The sequence below is a fragment of the Mauremys mutica genome, chromosome 4, assembly GCF_020497125.1.
Source record: "Mauremys mutica isolate MM-2020 ecotype Southern chromosome 4, ASM2049712v1, whole genome shotgun sequence".
NCBI classification, from domain to species: domain Eukaryota; kingdom Metazoa; phylum Chordata; order Testudines; family Geoemydidae; genus Mauremys; species Mauremys mutica.
Genome location: NC_059075.1, coordinates 96,542,437 through 96,568,493, shown reverse-complemented (window position 1 = coordinate 96,568,493; position 26,057 = coordinate 96,542,437). Strand labels below are relative to the sequence as shown.

Genomic DNA, 26,057 nt, shown 5'->3' with positions numbered 1-26,057 from the left:
GGCATTCAAGGACATTCACCAAATAATATTTTTGTCCTGTGTGGCAGCATCTGTGCATCTAAAAACTATTCCAGTGAGAGAGATTTGGAAAGGGGGAACCAACATTTTATTGGTGATATGTTTGGCATCTAAAAAGAACTGCATCATAATTAACAACGCAGCATTTTCTCCCAAGATCTAACTGCCCATTCAGTCTGTTAAACAGACCTTGTAAGACTATCTGTAATAGACCATCTGATAACTCCAGTCAGTGTTACACCTCTAGTCTCAGGGGCCACGCACAGCTAAAATTCTAACCTGACAACCATGCTTAAATATTTTCCTATTCTATTAAACACAGTATGGATGAAGGACGCAGTACCTCATGAGCCCTTGATTTGTCATAGTTAATTATTGTTTCACAAAAGAAGAGGACACCGAAAAGAGGTCTCCATTTTTCTAGAAGTCCATATAGTTTATGAACAGCCTCCCTGAAGACATTAACAAGTACCCAGCTAAATAATGATCTCATTTTTTAATATAGCTGCATTCGCAAATCATAGCTCTTCATTAATGCAAGTCAGAAACTGTCTTTCCAGAAGATTTTAATAGAGTTTTCTGATGTCTCTGTTGTGCAGTAGATTCATCAGTACTGTCTCCAGAGATGGTACAGTGTCACGCTCGACTCCTACACAATCACCTACAGATCCAAAAGGCAACTTCAACCAGCAAGATGGAAATGTGCAAAGAGAAACAGCTTGTGTAAAATGACACTCTCTACCACCTGGGATCATAACTCCCGACGTGTGTCAGGAAGCCCATCCTTTTATCTTTTTTTAACATAAATTGAGAAGATTAAGCTGTTAGCTTCCTGTGAGAAGCCCTTCTTTTTTTCCCTGACAACTCTGACAAGAGACTAATGAAGGGCTGGTTACATGCATTAGCTTCCAATCTCTGTAAATATGTAGTGTTTCTTAATCTGTCATGGCACTGTGTTACTGTTTGAGTGCTAAGATCAGCTCCATTTCACTTCAAGGATGAAAGACATGCTTAGCCCTCAGTCAAATGAGAAAACGGCTCTGACAGGCCTGCTACCAATAGATCAAGGTGATGTCAGAACAGGATACAGATTGCATGATCAAATATGACTTTGCAATGGTATTTCATTAGGAAAGATCAACTAATTCAGCTTAACAAAGAGCATCACCTGAAGAACCTGCTAATTTGAGACAGGCAGGTTAATTTTTTAACTACCAGTCCAAGAATCATAGCAACAGACAGTTGTTTCTTGACCACAACTCCCTGATCCCCACAAGTAGTTTCTACTCATTCAAATAATCCCATTAACCATAAAAGGATTACTTGTATGAGGATACCTCACATACTAAGGCCTGTTGAGGCCACAGAATTCTTCTCACAGGTCAATGGGAACTGATGAGGCTCAGCACTTCTCAGGACCGTGCACATACACCTTGATTCAGGAAAATATTTCAGTACCTGATTAACTTTAAGCACATGCTTAAGTTATTTGGTGAATAAGGGTCTTAACTAGAAAATGAGAGATGAGATCTAGACCAGAATTTATGACAGTTTAGGAAACCCTCACATTCATGGACACTAAATAAAGAGATTTGCTATTTTCTTATTCATGTGGCAAAGTTACTTCTCTAGTGCTTGGCGTCTCCTTAGCCATGGATATCAACACAAAAGGTTTTCAATACTCTCTCAGCTAAACAGACAAAATGTTATGGCTTTGCATACACAGAATTCCCATTACATTTTAATGTTCCGAACTAGGAGCTGCAGGGTTATGACCGCAAAAAAGGCAGGAATGAAAAATCATGAAAGAGGTAGGAAGACAACTAAGAGTACGGTAAACATGAATCTGCTTTTAAAAATACCAATAGCAACTTGAAAAGACCTATTTTAAGGGCCAAATCCTGCACTCAGATAAATGCTAAGCTGACAATTAAGGGCAGAAATTGGCATGATGTAAATTTTGCATTGGTGAAAGGCATTAGATACATAGCTCTGTTGGTGCCATTAGGCATATCCCTAGATAATTCAGGAGGGTAGAAAACCACAGTATTAATGAAGTTTTTCTGTACTAGGCCTGAATTGAACCAAAGTTATTTTATGCTGGTCTAAGAGTCCCTTTATGTTAAACTCTAGTTGAATTCCCAAGTTAGAAGTGAGAATGGAATGTGTAACTGTTTCTTATCAGTACAACACGGACAGCAGGAGATAGTAAATAGGGGCCCTACTTGTGTTTCGTTTAGAGAGGAGAGACAGGGTAATAAATTCAGAAGTAAACCAAGCTAACAGCCTTGAAAAGTTACGAGATGAATTGTCTGCTGTCAAGGATGATTTAATTGTTAACTATACACTGTATGGGAGTGGGGAGGAGACTAGTGGGGGGTAATGAGGATGCCTTGTTGAAATCATGTATAAGAAGACACACACAGCTTGTATCTGTGTGTGCAGGATTTGAGATGGTAAATATCTCCCTGGCACCTTACTTGAGCTCAAATAAACTTTTTCTGCATTCTCCACCCTGGTGTGATAATTAGTGCGACGCACACCGGGCAACGAACCACTGTTTGCTGCCTCAGGCCTTTTTGGGCCGGCAACAGTCTTGGCGTCCCTGGGTGGGCTCGAGGCAAAATTATGCCTTGCCCGGACTCCTCCAATGGCCGGTGGACGACAGTCACAGCCGACGCCCAGCGCGCACCGGTGCTTTTACCGGGGGCCTCGGCAGGGACGTGTCAGACCGACCTTGGAAGGCACAACGGTGCAACGCACTCAGATAGTGGAGAAGCAGCTGTGGGCGACGGTGAGGAACCGGTCCTGTGGAAAAGGTAGGAACAGTTCAGTGCTGTTAACCTTTTGTCTGCCTGTTAAGACCTGGGGACGCCCAGTGTCTTCCCATAGGTATGGGGCAGGGATGGAGTACAGGCAGGGCACGGTGTATGCCCCCAGAATGCATTCTAGCAAATTGGAAAGTGTTTGGTTTGGATCCAATGATTAAGGGTAAACTAAAAAGGTTCTGTACAGTTGACTGGCCTCAATATCAACTAGAGAGCCAGGAAAGGTGGCCACCAGAAGGATCACTTAATTACAACATGATCCTTCAATTACTTTTGTTTTGTTAGCGAATGGGTAGCTTCTGAAGCTGTTTGTATAAAGAGCTCTTGTAAAAATCCCCCATCATATGCCCCAGAGCTGCACTGGGAGGAGGATTGTTCGTGGGAATAATGGTCTTGGTGTGTGTGTGTGTGTGTGTGTGTGTACACCAGTGTGAGTGTCTGTTACTGGAAGACGCCCAGATTAACCTGTGAAGCAAATGCTAATGATCAGGAGTAGTCTAACGCAAGCCCAGTAACTAGTGGATCTTTAGGAGATCCGACCCACGGTGGGCTGACTCAGCCTGGCATCGTCCGGCGAGGAAGCTGCCTGGGTCTAGGAATGTGTGAACCTATCTTCCCTCCCCCCCCCCTTCCTTTCCGTGTGGGCTACTGACAGTCTGATCATCTCACTGAATGCAATTAGAGTAAGCGGCTCCTCTCCCAGAGACTAGCCGAAGCTCTTTGCTGAAAGGAGGTGTAGAAGAGTCAGTCATCCTCGTTAATCTCTCCTGTGTGAGTGTCCTGTAGGGAGAGATTCTTAGTTTATGAGCCGCTAGCGCGGACAGGGCCCCCCTCTTTGTGTGTGTAAGTGGAAAATGGGGGAAGGGACAGTCTAAATATTCTACCTCACCCCCTAAGGGTACCCCAGCATAGTACATGTACGTACATTATGGTCCTGAAACCTGCAGGTATTTAGAGAATTGGAATCTTTACACGCGTAAAAATCCATCTAAACAATGTCCATTAGAAGGTACCTTCAATCTAGATAAGATCATATATCTCAGAGGAGCTTTTAATTACCAAAGGAAAAGCCTCTGACACGGTGTGAGCAATTCGTCTAGGAATGGGTTAATTTGAAACTCTGCTAAGCCCAGAGATAAAGAGAGAGCTGCTCTGTGTATTAGGTCAGACTATGTTAAGTATAAAGAAAAACTGCTTTTAGCCCCAGCTGGCTGTGGGAAAATATAGACAGAGGTAAATTAAAGGTAATCTAAGTTACAGAACTGAGATTGCATTTGCAAAGCTTAACTGTTCAGTGAGATTTAACAGTCTTTGCAATCCCAGAGCTGGTATGGCTTGGTGACCTGAACTGGGATCTCTGAAAGAGACACTGCAGGAGATTCCAGGGTGTAAAAGAACAGCTCTCCCAAGAGTGGAAGCATGTTGGAAATACTGGATAAGCTGTATACAGAATAATCTCCTGTCCACCTATTCCCCTTCTCTGAATGTTATATACAGACGTGGCCAGTCTGGATATGTGTGAGTATTAAAGTGGCTTAAGGCTTGGGGAAGCTTTGGGGTTTGGTTATATGGTGTGTTTTATCCTCCCCCAACGTCCTGCAGTAGATAAATTGGTAACAGATTTGTCACAGTTTGGTGAGTAATTTAGAATGGGGGAGCCCTATAGAATTTACACCATCTATTTGTTTTACCTTTGTTATGTTGTGTTTCTTTTGTTTGGAACTGTTGGTGTTATATGTTGAGAATTGCATGATTAAAGGTGAGCCTACTCTCAGCTGCAGTAAGTCTGAGAACTAGAAAGGGGTTCTACCCCCAGTTGCAGCAGGACTGGGCAATAGAGTAGTTGGAGAAAAAGAACAAATATGTACTTGATAACTAGAATTGAGCAATTAAGAGCATAGATCATGACCCAGACAGCAACTCAAACCTGCGCTCAGGGCAAGTTGCAGGCTTTGAGACAGGATTTCTAGTTAGAAAAGGAAGCCCTGGTTAAGCAAGTACCAGTCCTTCAGGGACTTGCCAAAATTTAACTATTTGTGCTCAGCATACACCGTAATAGTAGTGTGTTTGCTACAAGGGGAGATTAAATAATTAAACACCAGTGGGCCATGTGTTTTGCCCAGGTGGCAAGCCTCACAAGGGAAGACTTAGGTAGTCTTGTGAGTTAAAATGTTTTAGGGAAAAAGACCAGAAGGGTGGGGGCTAGTTGAGAAGCCAACCCCCCCCCCTTAGTTAAAACTGGCAGTGGAGCAAATTGGTGTCTAGGGAAAGAACGGTTCAGCTAGAAAAGAAGGATCGGGCCCAGGCAGGCAAACAACAGACGGAGAGATTGGAAAACGGGTTGGAAACTTTTGAGGGTCTAGTGGAAGAAAGGAGTAAATAGGTATAAACATGGGGATTTCAAATATCCAGGAGGATACTTGTAATAGTGATTTAAGTTGAGAAAAGTGGTTGTTGGAGAAAACAAGTGAGTGATTTAAGGCAGTGTGAAAAGTTAACTCCATAGTTGCTGGAGGGAACAGCAGTTGAACTTTGTAAAAATGCTAAAGAGAAAAATTCTTGGTGTTTTTGAAATGTTTGTAAATAAATTCAGGCAAAGAAATTTTTAGATTGCAATCATTTGGTTATAACCCATTTAGTTGAATTATCTAAAAAATGTTTATATAGTGCTATGTAATTGAAATCTTATTAGGTTCTAAAGGCACTATAAGTGATGATGTTTTCTTTCAGTGTTTAAAAGCAGGAGTTAAAAGTACAAAGCAAGTCAGGAAGCATCTGTATTGATGCAAGTTATCTAACTGATAAAGTAGAAGTCACTGAGACCAAAGCTGCCTATGAAACATATATATGAAAATATGGGGTAATTCCCCTGTTTTGCCTGAAATCAACGAAGGTATTTGTATATTTTCAGTGATGATTGACTACCCAGAAAAGGTAGACCCCTGTTTTTGTCTTTCAGATAATCAGAGAAAACTGATGCTAGCTGAACAGCATTCAACATACCATGCCTTTGATGGCACAGTAAAAATTATGTTTTATGTTTTATGTTCTGTCTTGTGGTGTTCGTCTCAGTGGCCAAAATTGTTTTGTTTATGGGATGGTCTGGATTGGAATACAGATACTTGTTTTGTTCAACTTGGAATACAAAGTGCTTGGATAAATTGGGAAAAATATGATATACTAAAGTCTAATACATCTCCTTAAGTAAGAGAAAGAGAAACTTTATTGGCCAAATCTTTTAATTGAAAATTGTTAGTAAAACTTGCATACTAATAGTTTTTGGAAGCAAGGACATGGAAAGTTAACCCACTCCCCATATTATATTTGGATCCTTCTGGCTATCTCAGATTTCTAGCCAGAGGGCTGGGGATGGTGGGAAACTATTGGACTAGAGGCTCTATGAAATAAACTCATCAAAGTGGGTGTGCTTGTCCTAGCTTGTTGTCCTAAAGCTTTGACGAAAGTTATTTTAGTAAAAGGATAGATGTGATAAACTTTAAATAATAAGACTAATGTACTGTATAAAGGCAATGTATATGTGTTCATTGTTAGAAAAAGATGTATAAGTGAAGGCTAAGTTTCCTTTGTAGGTTAAAAGAAGCCAAACAGGAAAAAGGAAGAAGAAGGAGTTAACTGAGGAAAAATAGCTAACATGCTGAGTTTAAAGATAGGGCATTAGCCCCATTTCAGGACACTGCTCTCAGCTAAGACTTAGCTAACAACCAAGACAAGGGGGGCTTAAGTGTTCCCACACAGCTGTAAAGTCTGCAAATCGCTGACAGGCACTAATGAAATGTGTTAGGTTTCTTTTTTACAGGTAAAGACAAACTACACAAAGACCCTAGGAGGCCTGCCACTTCTTGGAACCAGGAAACTGGATTAATGTAAAGCTCCACCAGCGAAAGACTGTTTTGGCTCTATGCTGGAAAGACCCTTATTAAGTCCTGGTGACCACCAACAGCGTTGTGCAGTGTCAGAATCCAGGATTTCCTGACCAAAAAGGACATTAAGGACTGACCCTGGTGTAGAAACCAAGAATTATACACTGGCAGGAAGAAATTTGTGGGACCCCTGTTTGAGACTGTGGTATTGATTAGATTTTGGGGTTTATTCTACAGGCTGCGCCCTGTGGTTTGGATAAATCCTTCAGCATGTATTGCTCACAAGGGGCTGCCATTAGATTAGCACAACAGAAAGCCTGGGTTATTTCCTCTGCAAGAAGAGGGAATTGATCAGATCTCTGTGGACTCAGGCCAATAATACAGCAGCCATTTGAAATATTCTTACAAGCTGGGAACATGATAAGAAATTGGGCCAACTAGAAAAGGCCACTAGCCTTATTTTTAAAGCTCAGCTATCCTAAGTACAAGCTGGAGTTGGTGGGTTACATGTCATTTCCACCCTTGGTTCTATGACCCAGAAGTTGCTGACAGAGATGGTATTGAGAATCACTGAGACTGGGAAGGTATTGCAGTGGGATCTGGTATATTTAGATGGATCTTGAGCACCAGACTTGGCCCACTGCCCTTACAGACTATCAGGAACCATCTGATCTGTGGTCAGGGGGATGACATACTTGGACACTTTCTGGATGGAAGTATGGACATTCACAGTGCTCCTTCCAGGCATGAGGACCGGTTAGGGTGGGTGTGGGCTTCCACATACCGAATCTTACCGGGTCCATAGGGAGGATGAATGTGGAACTGAATACCCCAGCTCCCTAGAGTTTAATTGTTTTTTGTCTTCAAAGTATGAGAAAACTCAACCAAATGTTTGTTGAGTATTCTCAAAGGGGGGAATTGTTGGTACCATTAGGCATATCCCTAGATAATTCAGGAGGGTAGAAAACCACAGTATTAATGAAGTTTTTCTGTACTAGGCCTGAATTGAACCAAAGTTATTTTATGCTGGTCTAAGAGTCCCTTTATGTTAAACTCTAGTTGAATTCCCAAGTTAGAAGTGAGAATGGAATGTGTAACTGTTTCTTATCAGTACAACACGGACAGCAGGAGATAGTAAATAGGGGCCCTACTTGTGTTTCGTTTAGAGAGGAGAGACAGGGTAATAAATTCAGAAGTAAACCAAGCTAACAGCCTTGAAAAGTTACGAGATGAATTGTCTGCTGTCAAGGATGATTTAATTGTTAACTATACACTGTATGGGAGTGGGGAGGAGACTAGTGGGGGGTAATGAGGATGCCTTGTTGAAATCATGTATAAGAAGACACACACAGCTTGTATCTGTGTGTGCAGGATTTGAGATGGTAAATATCTCCCTGGCACCTTACTTGAGCTCAAATAAACTTTTTCTGCATTCTCCACCCTGGTGTGATAATTAGTGCGACGCACACCGGGCAACGAACCACTGTTTGCTGCCTCAGGCCTTTTTGGGCCGGCAACAGCTCTGTAGGCTGAAGTATTATATTTACCCAAAGGTCATGTATGGGACAAACAATATCAAATCAAGCATTTCCCATATTGTCTTGTTGATGTGCCTCCACCTGAACCAGAAGGATCATCTCTAATACTGAGAGAGTACTTCATTTTCCAGATTCCTACCTCTGCTACAGACAATTATTGCCGGTTACTTTGGGGATGGATTTTTGTGACCTGGACATCTCCCTGTGCATTGGAATTGGACTGAATTGAACAGCTCAGTCACAAACATACAGCAAAACAGTATTCACGTAGTAAGAAGTTTGCCTCACTATTGGCCACGGGCCAGCCTTAAAACTTCGTGAAAAGGTGAAATGTTGTGCATCCCTTTACCCGGATTCTCCTATTTAGAGGCAGGACATTATGTAGCCTTCTCCATGCCTACTGCTCCTGTCCTCTTCCACATCCCTCCTCCCCCTAAACAGACTAATATGAAGATCAGCAATGGAAGTCTGCCTCCAAGTTGGGAAACTCTGCAAATATTTTGACAGTTGTTTTTTATCTGTTTGAAAACTAACATCCTGACCTACAGGAGTATCACATTCTTCTAATCTTTGTACAGATACCTTAATCAACACATTCAAGACAGAAAATTCCACTGAGAATACAATGGGTTAGTCTTCAAAAGGTGAAAAGCAAATATGAACAATTCACACTGTAAGAAGTTGACATTTCTGAAGTTATACATCAAGACTGACTTCCCTCTTCCTCCCCCATCCTGACATTTAAAGAAAAAGGTTGTGCTAATCTGGATTTCTCCAACTCGGACATGTTGTCTCTGAAGGTTTCAAAGTTTATATTCAATTATTATACTTCCAGTGTATGGCTGACTGATATATGATCTAGTCTAAACATCTCTTGCAAGTAGTCCCCAATAAAGAAGTTGTAATTAAAAGGATGAGATTTGGGGTAATAGACAGATACACATGCTACCATAAAGTTCCTTTTCCATACAGCTTCATCCCAAGTAACCAAATACTGTCCTCACATTCACACTCAGCATCCACTGAATTTCAACTAATATTGCCGAAAAAGTATTTCCTGAAGAGATTCACTAATCTCTTGCTATTTCTTAATTCAAGCAGCATTCAGCAATCAACAAGTTAGGACCAAGACTCTTGAGCTACTGGATAGCTCTGAAGATAAAAACAGTTTTCAAAACTCTCACAACTCACTTGACCGTTTTTCATACACCAAGTGACCACTTCATTTCACTGAGTATAATAGGAAACAGAATAATGCTAGTAAAAAATTCATTGGTTATTTAATTCAATTGGACTTGAGCATGAATTTCTAATGGCAGAATTTGTCTCCCTTTATTTGGCTGAAAGTACTCAGATAATAGAATCATAGGTCTGGAAGGGACCTTGAAAGGTCAACTAGTCCAGTCCTCTGCACTCATGGCAGGACTAAGTATTACCTAGACCATCCCTGACAGGTGTTTGTCTAACCTACTCTTAAAAATCCCCAACAATGGAGATTCCATAACCTCCCTAGACAATTTATTCCAGTGCTTAACTACCCTGACAGTTAGGAAGTTTTTCCTAATGTCCAACCTAAACCTCCCTTGCTTCAACTTAAGCCCACTGCTTCTTGTCCTATCCTCAGAGGTTAAGAACAATATTTTTTCTCCCTCTTCCTTGTAACAACCTTTTAAGTGCTTGAGAAGATGGAGAGGAGACATACCAGTTTTCTTTTCCAGACTAAACAAATCCAATTTTTTCAATCTTCCCTCATAGGTCATATTTTCTAGACCTTTAATCATTTTCTGTTGTTCTTCTCTGGTCTTTCTCCAATTTGTCCACATCTTTCCTGAAATGTGGCATCCAGAACTGGACAATACTCCAATTGAGGCCTAATCAGCGTGGAGTAAAGTGGAAGAATTACTTCTTGTGTCTTGCGTACAGCACTCCTGCTAATACATCCCAGAATGATGTTCACTCTTTTTACAACAATGTTACACTGTTGACTCATATTTAGCTTGTGGTCCACTATGACCCCCAGATCCCTTTCTGCAATATTCCTTTCTAGGCAGTCATTTCCCATTTTGTATGTGTGAACTGATTCTTCCTTCCTAGGTGGAAGGAATTTGTTCTTATTGAATTTCATCCTATTCATCCTAGACTGTTCTCAGTGGTAGAAGATGACAGAACAAGGAGTAATGGTCTCAAGTTGCAGAGGGGGAGGTTTAGGCTGGATATTAGGAAAAACTTTTTCACTAGTAGGGTGGTGAAGAACTGGAATGGGTTACCTAGGGAGGTAGTGGAATCTCCTTCCTTAGAGGTTTTTAAGGTCAGGCTTGACAAAGCCCTGGCTGGGATGATTTAGTTGGGTTTGGTCCTGCTTTGAGCAGGGGGTTGGACTAGATGACCTCCTGAGGTCCCTTCCAACCCTGAGATTCTATGATTCTATTTACTTCAGACCATTTCTCCAGTTTGTCCAGACCATTTTGAATTATACTCCTATCCTCCAAAGCACTTGCAATCCCTCCGGCTTGGTATCATCCACAAACTTAATAAGTGTACTCTCTCTGCCATTATCTAAATCATTTAGGAAGATACTGAACAGAACCAGACCCAGAACTGATCCGTGCAGGACCCCACTTGTTATGCCCTTCCAGCATGACTGTGAACCACTGATAAGTACTCTCTGGGAATAACAACAAAGAAGACATAAAGTAGTCTCTAGTAATAAACAAACAAACTGCATTAAAGTAGTCAATGTGAGTTGCACTGATCTATGTCTTTGAGGACAGAATTTGGCCCTAAATCTTATACTCAATTCTCATTCTTCAAAATATAAAAGGTTACTACTTCTGCAGTTGCTGAAATGGCCATGGGAAGCAAAGGCCTAGAAGTGAAACAATAAATGTATACTGCCAGAAGAGGTATTAATTTAGGCACATATCTCTGCTCAGATATCAGTCAGGGAAATACATCAGTTCATTGTCTCTTATATGTTTCTGGTGGGAAAGGGTCCTATAGTCATCTGTAGCAAGTGTTCTGCATGTGTTAATGAAGGCCTGATCTGCTTCAACTTTCCTTGCCCTGTAAAAGGGGAATGAGGATTCTTAGGCATTGCAGTCATTGGCAGCTTGTCATGTTAGCATTTAGCTACTGTGGTGATAGGTATCTTAGAAATAGCATAGCTATATTAGCTGGACAATATCCAGCTCTATTATTGAAGCAAGGAGGCCTGATAGCCCCACACGATCTTGCCTGGGTCTGATCACATGCTGGAGCATCCATTTGAAGAACCGCATCCATTTTGTAACTAACTATTGACTTGCTATGTTTTTATCCTGTGCTGCTTTCTGGGCGATGGTTATTAGATCCGTAGCTAGCCTCCATACTGAATTTCACTACTACTACTTCTAACCTCCTTAACTGCAGCTCCAAAGACAGAAATTCAGCCTCCCAGCTGTATTGTTCATTATGCTGTAGCTGGCAATATTCTCCCCATCTCCTCTCAGTCTGACTTTAGTTGACTGCATAGCACATTACAGGGACACTTGTGGTCAGAAGGTATCAGCAAGAGCCAGCATCTACCTAACATCAAGATGCTTCCTTCTTCTTAGTACTACCAAAAAAAAAAACACAACAATCCCACAACCCTACATTTCATAATAGCTTTGTTGTCAAATAAAGCTTAAATCTTATTAAAAGGTATAGAAGCTACTTGATTCAATGAAACTCTCATACAGTCCTCAATAAATATCATTTGAAGTGGGTTTTTTTTTAAACAAATAAAACACACACACCACATATGGCTTGCTATTATCCTAGTAAGGTTAATGTTCTTTTAGTAGCTTTCAATTCCACATAACTAATTCATAGTTATTTTTAGTAAACTAGGCTCCAGGTTGTAGTTATGGCCTGTGAGCTGGAATTCTCAACAACAACAAACAGGATGGGATTCCTCTCCTGATTTGCCACACCGTGCCCAAGTTTTAATGGACCAGGTGATACAAGGGGTTTCTCTATATTCTAACAGAGGGAGGAAATATTGCATTGATGTGGCAGGAATGTGAGAGTTCACATAGCTTTTCCCTGAAGTTACAGACAAATACATCACTGAGTAAAGCCAGATAAATGGGCTTTGCACAGATGTACGCTACAGCGATCGAGATGATGGAATTTCCATCTACATCTTTGCTCTGGAAGAGGCTGCTGTGTTTCTTCTCTCTACACCTTTCCACGCAGAAATTAGCCAGCATACCTGCATAGTCATCAACCCATTAGTCATCAACCTCTCTACTCCCAAAAACCTCAAAGCTAAGAGTTACCACAACGAATTTCTTTGTGACGTACATGGGTATGTGTAGTCCCTTCACGTAACTCTTCTGCACTGTGCCTCCCCTCCCTCTCCCCTCAAACACACTCACTCAGGGTATGTCTACACAGAAGATGGGAGGGTGCTTCCCCTAGTGCAGACACAGACAAGCACTAGCACAACTGGGTGCTCAAAAAACATATAATAATTTAGACGGTAAGGTTTTTTAGAATAGGGACAGAAATTTCACCCACTGACTTATTTGTCTGGAAAGTTCTATGCACGTTTATGGTATCATTTAAATAATAGTTAATAACTGATCTTACAAACTATATTTAGGAGTGGCTTTGCCCACTACTGAAATCTAACCACCCTGGGAAGGAACAGGACAATCAGTTAACACCACACAACAATGTTAGGGACTGTAAGAAGAAAGCAAAGAATATTGTAACTGACTGCAATTAGAGTAAGCATTTAGGGACAATAAGCAAAATGCAATTATCCAAATTGAACCATGCCCAAAACTGTGCCGGGGATTTTTCTGACCCACTAGAGCAGACTTCACTTTTACACCTCATCTGAAAGACGCTAACCTCAGCAGCACACTGCCATCTAATATAGAAGGCAGTAGTTTACTACCAACTCAGAAAGGTAGAAAGCCTACTGCTTAGTCCCCAGTATAAATTTTGTGCTGCAGCTACACATTCCTTGTATATTTCCCACGCAAGCACTGATCCACTCCAACCAGGCTGCGTTTCTATTTTCTGAGAATGATCACAACTTCAGCTACTGCTTCAAGTTTGGCCCACGTTGGTGGGGAATATGTTGGTGGCCTCAATTTGCTAATGGATGAGTGTAATCACTGACAACTGGCACAATTATAAGCAGCCTTAGCGAGTTTGGGAACTGACCTACCTTCACACTTTTATGGAGGAAGCACCACTGAAAGGGTTGATGTATATTGGCAGGAATGCAGATACAGGGTAAAATTTTCAGAAGCACCTCAGTGACTTAGATAGGGTGACCATACAGCAACTGTTAAAAATCGGGATGGGGGAGGCGGGGGTAACAGGAGCCTATATAAGAAAAAGCCCCAAATACCAGGACTGTCCCTTTAAAATTGGGACATCTGGTCACCCTAGGCTTAGGCCTGGTTTACACCAGAAAATCCACACCCCTAAGCAATGTACTTAAAGCAGCCTAACTCCTGGTGTAGACTGTACTAAGTAGATGGGAGAATTCTCCCATCGACCTAGGTACTGCCTCTTGGCATAGGTAGTGTCTTCAATGAAGTACTACAGTAGCGCAGCCATACCACTGCAGAGTTAAGTGTAGTCAAGCCCTTAGAAGCCTAAGTCCCATTGATTTTCAATAGGACTAAGGCACTTTTGAACGTTTTGCTTGGAATCTTGCAGTTGTCTGTGTTGTACCCTGATCTGTCCACAGAAGACTTTAACCTTCCAGGATTTTAAAACAAATTAAAAGAAAATGGTCTCTCATTCAATATGCAGTTATGGCTGACAATTGCTTGGCTGATAGAAGAATTGTTGAGACAGCTTTGAAAAAGAAACAGAATAACTGAGCTTATAACTTCACAACTAGGAATACCGCATGTGCTCCATTATCTTCTGTGCTGCATCATCTGGCATAATAATGTTGCCGCCACTAGTAATTCTTTTCTGTACATTATTTATTTGCTTAAGCTGTACAATGTATCACTTTCCCCCAGTTTATTTATGCTAAATTGGGTCTCTTTGTTGAGATGTTTTTCATTATTTCTCCATAAGAAATACTATTTCACTTTGAATTTTCATCATACAGAAGCTGGGTTTTTTAATTATTACAAATGCTGTTCCTAAAAATAGCACAACAAGTTCTTGAAGTTAAGAGTCAACAGAGGAAATATATGTGAAATTTGCAGCAGAAAGGTCACTAATAAGAGTTGGGATTATGAGGTGATGTTGCAAAGCTACAGTAATTAATTAAAAGCAAAGTTAATATCACTGTATGACGGGCTAGAGACTAGCAAGACCACATATACAACTGAAAGCAGTGTTTCAGAATTTCATCTCCTTTCAGGCTGCTGTTGAGAAGAAAGAAAGTAAAACAATTACCGATAAATACAGAAGCAGACCGAGGTCATTTTGCTCTTCTCCCCAAATGAGCTCTTCTAGGCACATGATGATTAAGGTTACGATATAGTCACGGAGGTCACGGCAGTCACGGATTCCGTGACTTTACCGGACCTCCGTGACTTCTTCAGCTTCAGCAGCTGAAGCCATGGCTGGAGCTGGAGCCAGGGCTATGCTCCCCATATAGCCCTGTGGTGGGGGTCTTCGCTGGGACCATGCGCCCCTGCCCCACGGTGGGGGCTGCAGCTGGAGCTGTGCGCCTCTTGTTGCCTCTGCTGTTGCTTGTATGGTTATTTTTAGTAAAAAAAAAAAAAAAGTCATGGCTCCGTGAATTTGTTTGTTGCTGGGACTTTTACTAAAAATAACCATGACAAAAATCTTAGCCTTAATGATGAGAAGAATCCATTTGATTATTGCATATTGAGAACATCCATTTTTGCCCAGCCTCATGTACAGCTCACCCTTTCTCCAGAGGATTGCTATAAACTGGATTGCCAATCAATCAAGGGGGAGAAGGCAGCATCCCCAGAATAAAGAGATGAAGTAATAATAAGGCCGAGAAGGCACCTAAGCCAGAGAATTAAACAAGATACTTGATGTGAGACATTTCCCCCTGTAAGTTAAAAAGTAACAAATGAGGGATACAACGAAGAGCAACAATAATAAGCAATGCAGCAAAAACATCAGCTAGTGTGGAAATGCCTTCCATGGTGTGAGAGCAACTTCCCAAGTCATGCTCTGTAACATTACACTGCTGATTTTAATAAGTGTCAGTAACAAGAAAGGAAAGACTATAAGCCAGAGAAAACTCTGGATCTACAAGAAGATTTGTGTTTCAGCTAAAGACCCCCTTCTGACGACAAAAATTACTACATGACCCCAAAAATTACTACATGACTACATGGGGATCGAAACCTCAGCTCACCTGAGCCCTGCTACCCTCATGTGGGGGGCAGGATGGGGAGAAGAGAGAGAGAAGCCAAAGCCCAAAGATTTCAGCTCCAGGCAGGGAGCCTGTAACCTGAGCCCCACCGCCCAGGGCTGAAGCCCTCAGCCTTCGGCTTTGGCGGTGGGGATCAGGCTTCGGTTTTGGCCCTGGACCTCAGCAAGTGTAAGCCAGCCCTGGCAACCCCATTAAAATGGGGTCCCGACCCACTTTGGGGTCCTGACCCACAGTTTGGGATCCACTGGTATGGAGGAATGCCAGCTATTTAACAAACCTAAACAAATCCATGTCTAGCACGTTCCTTGTGAATGAACACATGTTGAAACAGGTGCCTGTATTTGGGCAAGAAACCTTTGATCACATGTTCTTCTCCCTGCTCCATTTGTATTTTCAGTCTAGAATTGAAAACAAGGAATATGTGGTGATTAAAACTACAGTCTATGAGTCAGTGGAATGAGGATGCAAGTCTAACTGGACTGCCATCAAAGAAATGAAACTTCAACCCTTATTTGTCAGAGATTTTATAATTGGGCCAGTTTTCGGTGATTACAGTCAGTTTGTGATTTTTTTTAATCTTTAGCAGCCAGAAATTTGGAAAATGAAGATAAACTCTCGTTTCCAGTGTATTTGTACCTGTGTTGGTCCCAAAATATTAGAGAGATAAGGTGAGTGAGGTATCTTTTATTGGACCAACTTCTGCTGGTGAAAGAGCTTTTGAGTTTACAGAGTTCTTCTTCAGGTCTAGGAAAAAGTATTCCCAGCCTCACAGCTAAACAGGTGGTGGAAGAGACTGTTTAGCATAAGGCGTAAATACATGTTGAAAGAGACCATTTAAGGTGAAGTGAGCAGTTAACTCCTCTGCAGTAATAAGACAGAGGAGGAGTAACGGGTTACAGATTGTTGTAATGAGCCATAAATCCAGTGCTTTTACTGAGTGCAAAATTTTTAGTGTCTACAGAGAGTTATTAATTTAAGCTCCTAGGTTTGTCTTTTGAAGGTGCTGAGCAGGTTTCCTTCCAGGATGAAGACTGAGAGGTCAGATATGGAATGATCATTTTATGAGTAGTGTTCACCCATGGGTGATAGGGTGTTTTTGTCTTTTATCATTTTTCTGTGCGAGTTCATTAGAGAGCATAGTGATTGTCTCGTTTCACCCACAAAGTTGTTATTGGGCAGTTAAGTACACTGGATGAATGCAGCCCATTGGCATAGGCATGTGTAGGACCCATGGATCTTGAAAGGTGTGTTGTGGGGGGCATTAATCAGTGTAACAGTGGAGATTTGTCTGCAGATTTTGCATCTGCTGTTATGGTAGGGTCTGGTGCTACTTGTGTCCTGGTCTGTGGAAAGCTTGTTTCAGATCAGGGGCGGCTCTAGGCATTTTTGCCATCCCAAGCATGGCAGGCAGGCTGCCTTCAGCGGCTTGCCTGCGGAGGGTCCGCTAGTCCCATGGCTTTGGCGGGCCTCCCGCAGGGCCCTCGTGGCAACCGGCAGAGCGCCCCCAGTGGCTTGCCTTCCCAAGCATGCGCTTGGCATGCTGATGCCTGGAGCCGTCCCTGCTTCAGATGACAAACTTGGCAGGTTGTTTCAAGGCAAGAGGAGGGGGTTCAGGAAAGATTTTTTTCAGGATGTGGTCCCCACTCAGTATGGGTTCTAATTGTTTAATGATACCCCACACATATTCCAGCGTGGGGTGGTAGGTGACAAGTAGGAGTTTGCAGTCATAGGTGTTTTCCCACCCCAAACACACTGAAGGAGGTTCTCTTGGGGTATTTGAGTGGCCCATTAAATGATGTAGTCTACTTCTCTGGTGGAGTGTCCTTGTTTGGTGAAAGTGGTTTTAAACGTGTTAAAGGTGTGCATCCTGGACTTTCTCCTCAGAGCATGTTCTGTGGTATGTAACTGCCTGGCTATAGATAACAGAATTCTTCATATGTATGGAGTGGTTACTGGATCTGTGAAGGCAGGGGCGGTGAATTTTTTTTTCAATTTGCAATCTAGAGTCAAGATGACCCATTCCGCAATTTTGATAAGCAATAAACTCAGCCACAATGAAACACATCCACCAGCAGCAAGAGTTGCAATGCTAGTGACACCTAACTCAAATATACATCAAGGTCGCATAGCCGGAAATTCATGTAGAACGGAGATATTGCTAGTTGATACATGTCAAACAGTCATTTTAACACGTCACAGGTAGATGGTTAAGAATCGAGCAAATACTGTGGAAAATTGTGTTTTTTGGCGCTAAAGAATAAACAACATATTTCAGCATTATAAACCAAAATGTGAGTGAGTATCTTTAAGCGTTAAACCTTAGCATTATTATCACGCTGTATAATTATGAACCTTTCTTTGTTATAACTGGTTGACATGTAATAAACAAGGTCCATAAAAGAAAAGTAACAGTATTTACGCTCAATAGACTATGAAAGTGATGACATCACACTCCAAGTGGGTAACTGTGAGGAAGGGGATTACGTTCCAAGCAACCAGTGTCGGGTTATAACATCGAAAAACATAATTTTGTTTCTGTGTAAATGCTGTAACTAACTGTTTTAATAGATAAATTCGTGTATGTACTAATCACTGAACCTTTAAGCAGTGAAAAGACGTGTTGGGATGGCTGCAATGTGGTTTAAATCACCAACCATGTGGTGGGTGTGACTCGCCATGTGAATTCTCTAACTGTGAAACCACTTAGTCAGACAAGATGGAAGAGTCGCACTGATGCTTTGAAGCCTCTTTGCTATGAACTTGGAAACATTTATGATGTCCTAATTAAAATTTCTGATGATACTACCTTTACTAGATCATCTGGCAATACAGCACATTCAGATGCAGAAGCTCTTGCAAATGGCCTTTCCAAATTCAAATTTGTGACCTCGCTCATTCTGTGGTACAATATCCTTTTCGAGATTAACCTCACTTGTAAGCAGCTTCAGGAAAAGAACTTGAACATACATTCTGCTATTCAAAAACTGCAGCAAACCAAAAATATTCTGGAGGAATTCAGAAGTGATGAAGGGTTCGAAAGAATAATGGTAGATTCTCTCAAGCCTGCTGAAGAAATAGAGCCAGTTCGCATTCGGCAAAAGAAACAGCAGTTTTCGTACGAAGGACAAGACACCCATTCAGAACCCAAAACAAAGGCTCAAAGTGAATTTCTACTTTGCAGTCCTTGATACTGCTATTCATGTGGTTGATGAAAGATTTCAACAGATGCAGCAGCTAGAGTCAGTATTTGGCTTTCTATATGATATCCACAGCTTGCAAAAGAAAACAGCAAAACAGATAAGAGAATTTTGTATAAAACTGGAGTCGGCATTGACTCATGAAAATTCAAAAGACATTGATGCTACAGATTTATGTAGTGAGCTTCAGGCTTTTTCAAGATGAATTAAGAAACATTCCACTCCTGAAAAAGTACTGAAGTTTGTTTTTGAAAATATACTCAGTTTTCCAAACATTTTTATAGCTCTATGCATTCTTTTAACTTTGCCAGTTTCTGTAGCTAGCTTCTCAAAGTTAAAATTGATAAAAACATAACAATGGTGCAAGATAGACTTGCTGGACTTGCCACAATGTCAATAGAGCATGAAATAGCTGGAAAACTGGATCTAAAAGAACTAGTGACTGAATTTTCAAAACTTAAAGCAAGAAAAGTCATGTTTTAAGAGCACAGAGTGTTTTTTATTTGGAGTGTTTTGTAAATACAGGTTAAAGTTAATTGAAGAGAGTTTTCTTATTTCTTTCTATATTAGATGTAAAAGCAGCAAAGAGTCCTGTGGCACCTTAAAGACTAACAGACGTATTGGAGCATGAGCTTTTGTGGGTGAATACCCACTTCATCGGATGCATATATTGGATGTGGTGGTAATGGCAGTTAAAGCAGGATAGCGTAATGGATGAGTTTGGATTTGTAATAATAAAAATTATAATTAATATTTTAATGCATTTTTATTTGAAATTGGACTGAAATATCATCTAGCTGTTATGTATAAATCTATTCTGAAAATTTCGTTTCTCTATTTTATCTGATCTCAGAAACATTGGTTGGACAGACGGACAAACTGAATAATTAAGCTTTTTAAAAAAAAAACCACACACAAACACTTGAAAACATTAAAAGGGGAAAAGGGGCAAAATGTTTCCCAGTTTACCCAAAAACTCAGCCTAGATCTGCCCTTGTGGTTTGGGGGGACGCCGATTGCATAGTTCGCCTAGTGCGCCAGTTGCTGGTAGCTAGTCCAGGTCAGCCCCTGTGTGAAGATAAGTTGGTGATCCTTGGGTTTGTGTACATAGTTCACTGTAGAGTTCAATTGCTGAAGCTGACTGAGGTGTGAGAGGACAAGATCTACTAGCTCTAATACCTTTAAGGACATGGTGACCAGAAACAATCACTTTCAGTTCACTACCTACAGATAATACTTCCTTTGTCAAATAAATGAGCTAGTTTTAAATGCAAAACATGATTTGTTAAACTTTTTTCCCTTATGTACCCAGCACATTTAAAAGGTAGTTTTATTTAACTAATAAACAGTTTTAAAACACTATTTTTATGCATTAATTGAATTCCAATTTCCATCCAAATGCAACTTACCAAAAAACAAAAAATTAATCTAGTAAATAGGAAATGCATTCACCATATTTTATCAAAATAAAAATGTAAAACTTAATATGAAATAATGTAAGCTTAAATAAATATGAATAGATGTAGTTTATCCTCTAGTTAGCAAAAATAAGTACCAAATTTGTGTAAAGTCTATATTACATTGCAAATCTACATGTTTTAAATGATTACCAACAAATGAGAAACTTTTCTTTAGGAAACTAACTAAAATATATAAATGCAAAACAATTAAAACTGATTTAAATCAAGATTTTCTGCTCGCTGATTTAAATCTTGATTAAAATTGGTGATTTACACATCACTGATTTAAAAATCAATCCACCGTGCTCTGAAAGCTCATTCTACACAGAACTCACTAATGAAGCCACTGCCAGCTGAAACAAGGCTTCTGAAATTTGGGAACAACCGCCATGTTTCTATTGTGTCAAAATGCTAAAAGGCAGTGGTTCCAGGTAGCTTACAAACAGGGCAGCAGGTTAAGCTTCCCCTTGGGGAAGCTAGGCCACTGTCCCACCTCTTCTGGCTGAGGCCACACTTCCCAGTCTCAGCCTGCCAGAGCCCACAGCTCCAACCCCATTCCACTCCCACACTGCCTCTTCTCCCTGCTTACTCGATTATGACCCCTCTCCCCACCCCACCTCCACTGTGGCCCCAAGACCTGAAAAGCTTTGTGCCACTGTGGCAGGGAGTGAAGGCCCCTTCAGCCCTGGGGCTGTGGCAGGGGGAGATTTTTCCGAAGCCCCAAATTGGCTGGGTCCCCTGGGCATGGGCCCCCATGGGCTTGTGTGGTAATCTGTCACTGCCCGCCCCCCAGCGGTGTGAGGTTTGGGGAGCCGAAGCCACCCCCAGCCTCCATTATCTGTCACCCATGCTTACAAGGCTGTTAATACAGTGTAAACCATGGGGAAGAGGGTCAGCTAAGGCACAAAAATGGAGTGCAAACAACTGCAAGGTAGTGCTTCCAACAGGGAGGTTGCTTTACTTCTAAACCCTTCCCCAACAAAAGTCACTACGCCACAGACAGGGGATTGATATTAATTTAGTTGTTCTTCTGCTAACTAGATTTTTTTCTTTTTTATTTGATATAATAAATAAATAAAAATAATATAAATCAGTGAATTCCTGAGGCCAAAGCCCAAATTTACTGCCAGTAAAGCTGACCTCAAAAGGTAGTTTACCTGAGTAAGAAGTACCTATAAACTCTGGACCAGATTCTGCCACCCCTTGCTCATGAGTAGCCTTTAGCAGATAGCGCCAATGAAATAAATGGGACTATGCACATAAGGGTATCGGAATCTGACCTAATATTTTTAATAATTAATAGGTAATTCACTATACTCTAGAAGCTCAGTCTATATTGATTCTTTGCACATCCAGAAGTCCCACTGAAGACAGTGGGGAAAATGGGGTATGCAAGGAATGCAGGATCAGGTTCTTCTTTTACTAAAAGCAGACTGTCAAGGAGCTGTACTATCATCATTAGTAATAGCATGCATTTAATATTAGCCCCAGTTGAAGAGGGAAACACCAAAATCTCCTTCATAAAATCATGCCATTGGACCCACTAATGGTGCTAATCAATCCCACTGCTCAACAATTCTCTGCAAGGCTCCCTCCTTGTGAAAAAAAACCAAAAACAAATAAATAAACCTGAGATGAGTCTGATTTTGATGACAAAGATCCAGGAGCTCTTTGAATTCACATGGTGAGGTTCATATTATCAGGTTCCCTCAACTGTGAAATAATGGGATGAGTTAATACATTACAAGAGGCTGAAAAGGGAATATCAGCATGAGCGTGTTGGAAGCCATCAACAGCAATCTAATTTCTTGGGTAGTAAAAGCACCGCCTGGGTATGTTGGGTTTTCATTTTTAACTAATAAATGTGGGGCATTGATAAAAAGAAGGCAGCTCCTGTAAAGATCCAACTACCCTCCTTGGGTACATCTTTGCAAAGAACAAGCTTCTTAAAAGCATGGGGGCAAATCCTGGCCCACTTTGCGGCTCCGCTGCACTACCACTGCAGTGCAATGGAGCCGTAAAGCTGAGGATTTCCATGGGCTGGGGAATCCAGGGGCTGCAGAACCAACATAACCAGGTCCAATTCCATCTTCACCCAGCACTCCCCCTAGATACAGATATGGCCAAGGGGCAGGTTGGGGGATGTGGCTAGACTATCCTGCACAGCAGCAATCCCCAGTAGCATAATGGTGCCTAGAAGGCCCTCAGAAGTTGGCATAATTTAGAGCAGTTCTATGTCTGAAGCAGCCCCCAACTGATCCCAAGGGAACCCAAAAGGTGCTATACAGTCACCTTTGCCTCCACTCCCATTCGGGTTCTGGACCCATGCCAACTGCCGTTCAACCAGGACTTAGGGCTCAGAACCATGAAAGAGAGTGAACTGTAGCTTGCATCAAGATGCTCTGCCAGAGTAACCTAAGTATAGTTCTAGAAATACCCCAATGGGTTATGGGTAATTGTTTTTCTTCAATTACAGTGAGGCCACACCACTACATCACAGTCTTCCTTCCCACATGCTTTGGCCCTTAAACAGTTCAGCTTGTGACATAGCTGAAAAAGTGTAATGAATGTTCAAGTCTGCACCACAGCAGTAAAAAATATACTGGCTTGTGTTAAATTAAATGGTGATCCCTTCAGTGCCAGGGCTCAGATTCAAACCCTCCTCTGTTTTTCCTACTTAACGGGGACTAATAGAGCCACCACCTTTGCATGTGCTTGAAGACCACGCCTTCAGAGAGAGGTCCATTGAAACATGGAATTACTTACAAGCACAAATCTCAAAAGGGGAAAATGTGAAAATAAAATTAATTATACAGAAAATGTATGACTGAGAACTAAATAAAAGACTACAGAAATGCTGGTAGAAAGCTGACTCAGAAAGGACAAATAGAGTTTTACCCAGGGAGGGGCCGATCATGTCTCACTCTCAGTGGGTGTGGAGGAGTGGGTGCATGGTATAAGGAGCTTTCCTCCACCTATTTATAGGACGGGTAGAATTGCAGATCTTGCCCTCAGGGAAGCAGAGTTACTGCTTCATCCCTACAGCCGCTGGGATGCAATCTTGCCCCACGATTCTGCTTCCTTTCTGCACTGGGGCAGGACTTGCTAGCAGGGAGGAGCAGGATGCCACTCCCACATTCCGCAGGCAGCTGAAGAAGATATTCCACCTCAAGGGAGGCAGAACACCTCCCGATGGCTCCCACAGGCATGGTGTGGCCTGGACACTTGCTCTGGTCTATGCCCAGTAGATAAGATCCATCCCTAAACACACAATTCAGTCTCTTTGAGATATCAGTTAGACAGGTGTTTCTCCAGAGGTCGGGTCTTCTTTCCACTTGGAAAGAGGAGAGAGAGAGCACACGCGCTCATTGCATAGTCTGGTTAATTTATATCTTCATACCACTTCTTTCTCTCTGGGGATATGTCTATACTGAAGCTGGGAGCATGGCTTCCCAGCATGGGTAACACAACACACTATTTCTGCTTAAGTTAGTGTGTTAAAATTGCAATACGGCTGTGGCAGCGGCTCAGAGTAGCCACCTGAGTATGTGCCCAGGGGGCTGGGCAGGTTTGTACTTGACTGGCTAGCTCGAGCCTCTACAGCCATACTGCTATATAGACATACCATGGGAGGCTCCCAAACAAGTGTGGTGATCCTCTGTCAGGCTTTCCCAGTTGATTAATTTTAACTTACCCCACTATGACACCTGCCCTTTGATGAAGGGTGAATCCAATGGACCTTACTGGACTACAGGCCTTCACATTCTTGCTAGTGGCACTTTTTTTAAAAAATTGCAAATTTAGGGCCAAATAATGACCCAGTTTAAGTGGCAGCACAGAAATGTGAGGTATCATAATGCCTCCACGGGGCTGATAAGTACCCTGGCATTTATGGGTGGGAGTGGGCAGGGAACATGTAGGGCCCTTGGCTCTGCCTCACAACGCATCAGCCAGCATAGCTCCACCAGGAGGACATACTCCAGCTGCTTCTGGTGCAGCGTAAGGGGGAAAACCAGAAGTCAGGTTGTAATTCTTGGAGTCACAGTCTGCATCACTGGCTACCCCTTATTCAGGGCTCATGGCAAAGCCACAATTCAGAACTTAATTGCTCCTCAGTAAGTTTCTGGCCTTGTGTTCATGAAAGAGTCCTACCATCTCACTTCTATGCTTTCGACAAAGCAAAGCTTCACCCTATTCTCACCGTTTTAGCTGAGGTTTGTTTCAAGAAAATCGCAATGCAAACCATCACAATAATAACATCCTGCTGCAGTGACACTACGAATGCCCACGAAAAGCCCCAATGCAGGTTCTTTGGAAAGCAGTTACTGCACATACTTTGCAAAGTTTAGAAGCCCATTTTTTCCTTGATACAGACAGACAACTGCCATTGATGTTAATGACAGTTAAGTGCTGGTATCAATGGGAGCATAGACAGGACCCTGGAATATGTTCTCTGCTTTAACATGTTTCTATCTGCATTTTGGTGCCCAGGGAATCAGGTACACAACTCACAATACCAGGAACCACTGCTGAATGTAACAAGGCCTTTAGCTCCCCAAAGGGGGGAACTCACTGATAGGAGACACCCCCATCCCACTTACATTATGACGAGGGGAAGCACCTTTGAATTAGATAGGATGGAGTAAGGTACCAGGGGAAGTGTGGGCGCAACGCAGGGAAGTTGCGAGAGGGCAGCTTGATACTACTGGAGCTTGAGTCACGTGACACACCACTGCACCTCATTTACGACCAAGGGACTTACAAAAGAAAAAGAGCCAGCTCCTTTTCAGAGAGGGGAAATATCTGGACAAGGAAGGCTGCGGACTGCATTTAATTTGTTTTTGATAGGATTAGTTAGTTCATAGATGGGTGGTTTTGGTATTCTGATTCCCCCCCTTAGCGTAGAACCCTATAAACCTAATGTGAAAGCCACCCAAATAAGATGGGCTTTCTTCCTGTGTGGATAAGAATTTTTTTTTTTGGGCGGGGGAGTAGAAAGCAGGCATCTTGCTTCCTATGAAGGCCTTCAAAACCTTAACACTGTACAGTAGTTGGGTTTCTTGGGGAGAGAAGTGGGGAGGCTTGAACATAATACACAAAATGTGTTGACCACTAGAGGGCACGGCAAAGCTACGCTGCATTGATCAGATTCAAACATAGAATATCAGGGTTAGAAGGGACCTCAGAAGATCATCTAGTCCAACTCCCTGCTCAAAACAGGACTAATACCCAATTTTTGCCCCGCTCCCTAAATGGCCCCCTCAAGGATTGAAATCACAACCCTAGGTTTAGTAGGCCAATAGCTCAAACCACTGAGCTAGCCCTCCCCCAATACAAGGGGTAAGTATAGCACATACCACACACATCCACAGTGACACAGAAACTCTTCCTTTATATACATTTACACATCACACTGCATTTACTATGCACTGCACCACACATTTTGGGATTGGCTGGGTAACTTTGTAAGAACCAATCCCCATACAGCATGCTCTGTCCACATAAACTTACTCTCTACCTCATCTTTATGTTTCCGACTTATCTTGTCCTTTGCAAATGGTTCCTTGAGTGTTCCCAAATCCCTAGTTCAGACATTGTGTCTCTTAGTTTACTGAGCTATTTACTTATCTTAGTTAGCACAGAGTCTTTTTTCAGGCCTGCTGATCTATTTACCTCCCTAATCCGGTCTCCCAAGAAATAAGGCCTCCCTTTATGTCCAATTATCCATGTCAAGCCATGGTTATCTGACACACAAATCTGACATCAGGAATC

The 26,057-nt window shown here is 41.9% G+C and overlaps 1 protein-coding gene across 4 annotated transcripts in view; it reads right to left on the bottom strand.

Annotated features, from left to right (window-relative positions):
- GALNT18 (polypeptide N-acetylgalactosaminyltransferase 18) overlaps positions 1–26,057 on the bottom strand; it is a 520,203-nt gene that overhangs the window by 233,640 nt on the left and 260,506 nt on the right. The window lies entirely within an intron of this gene.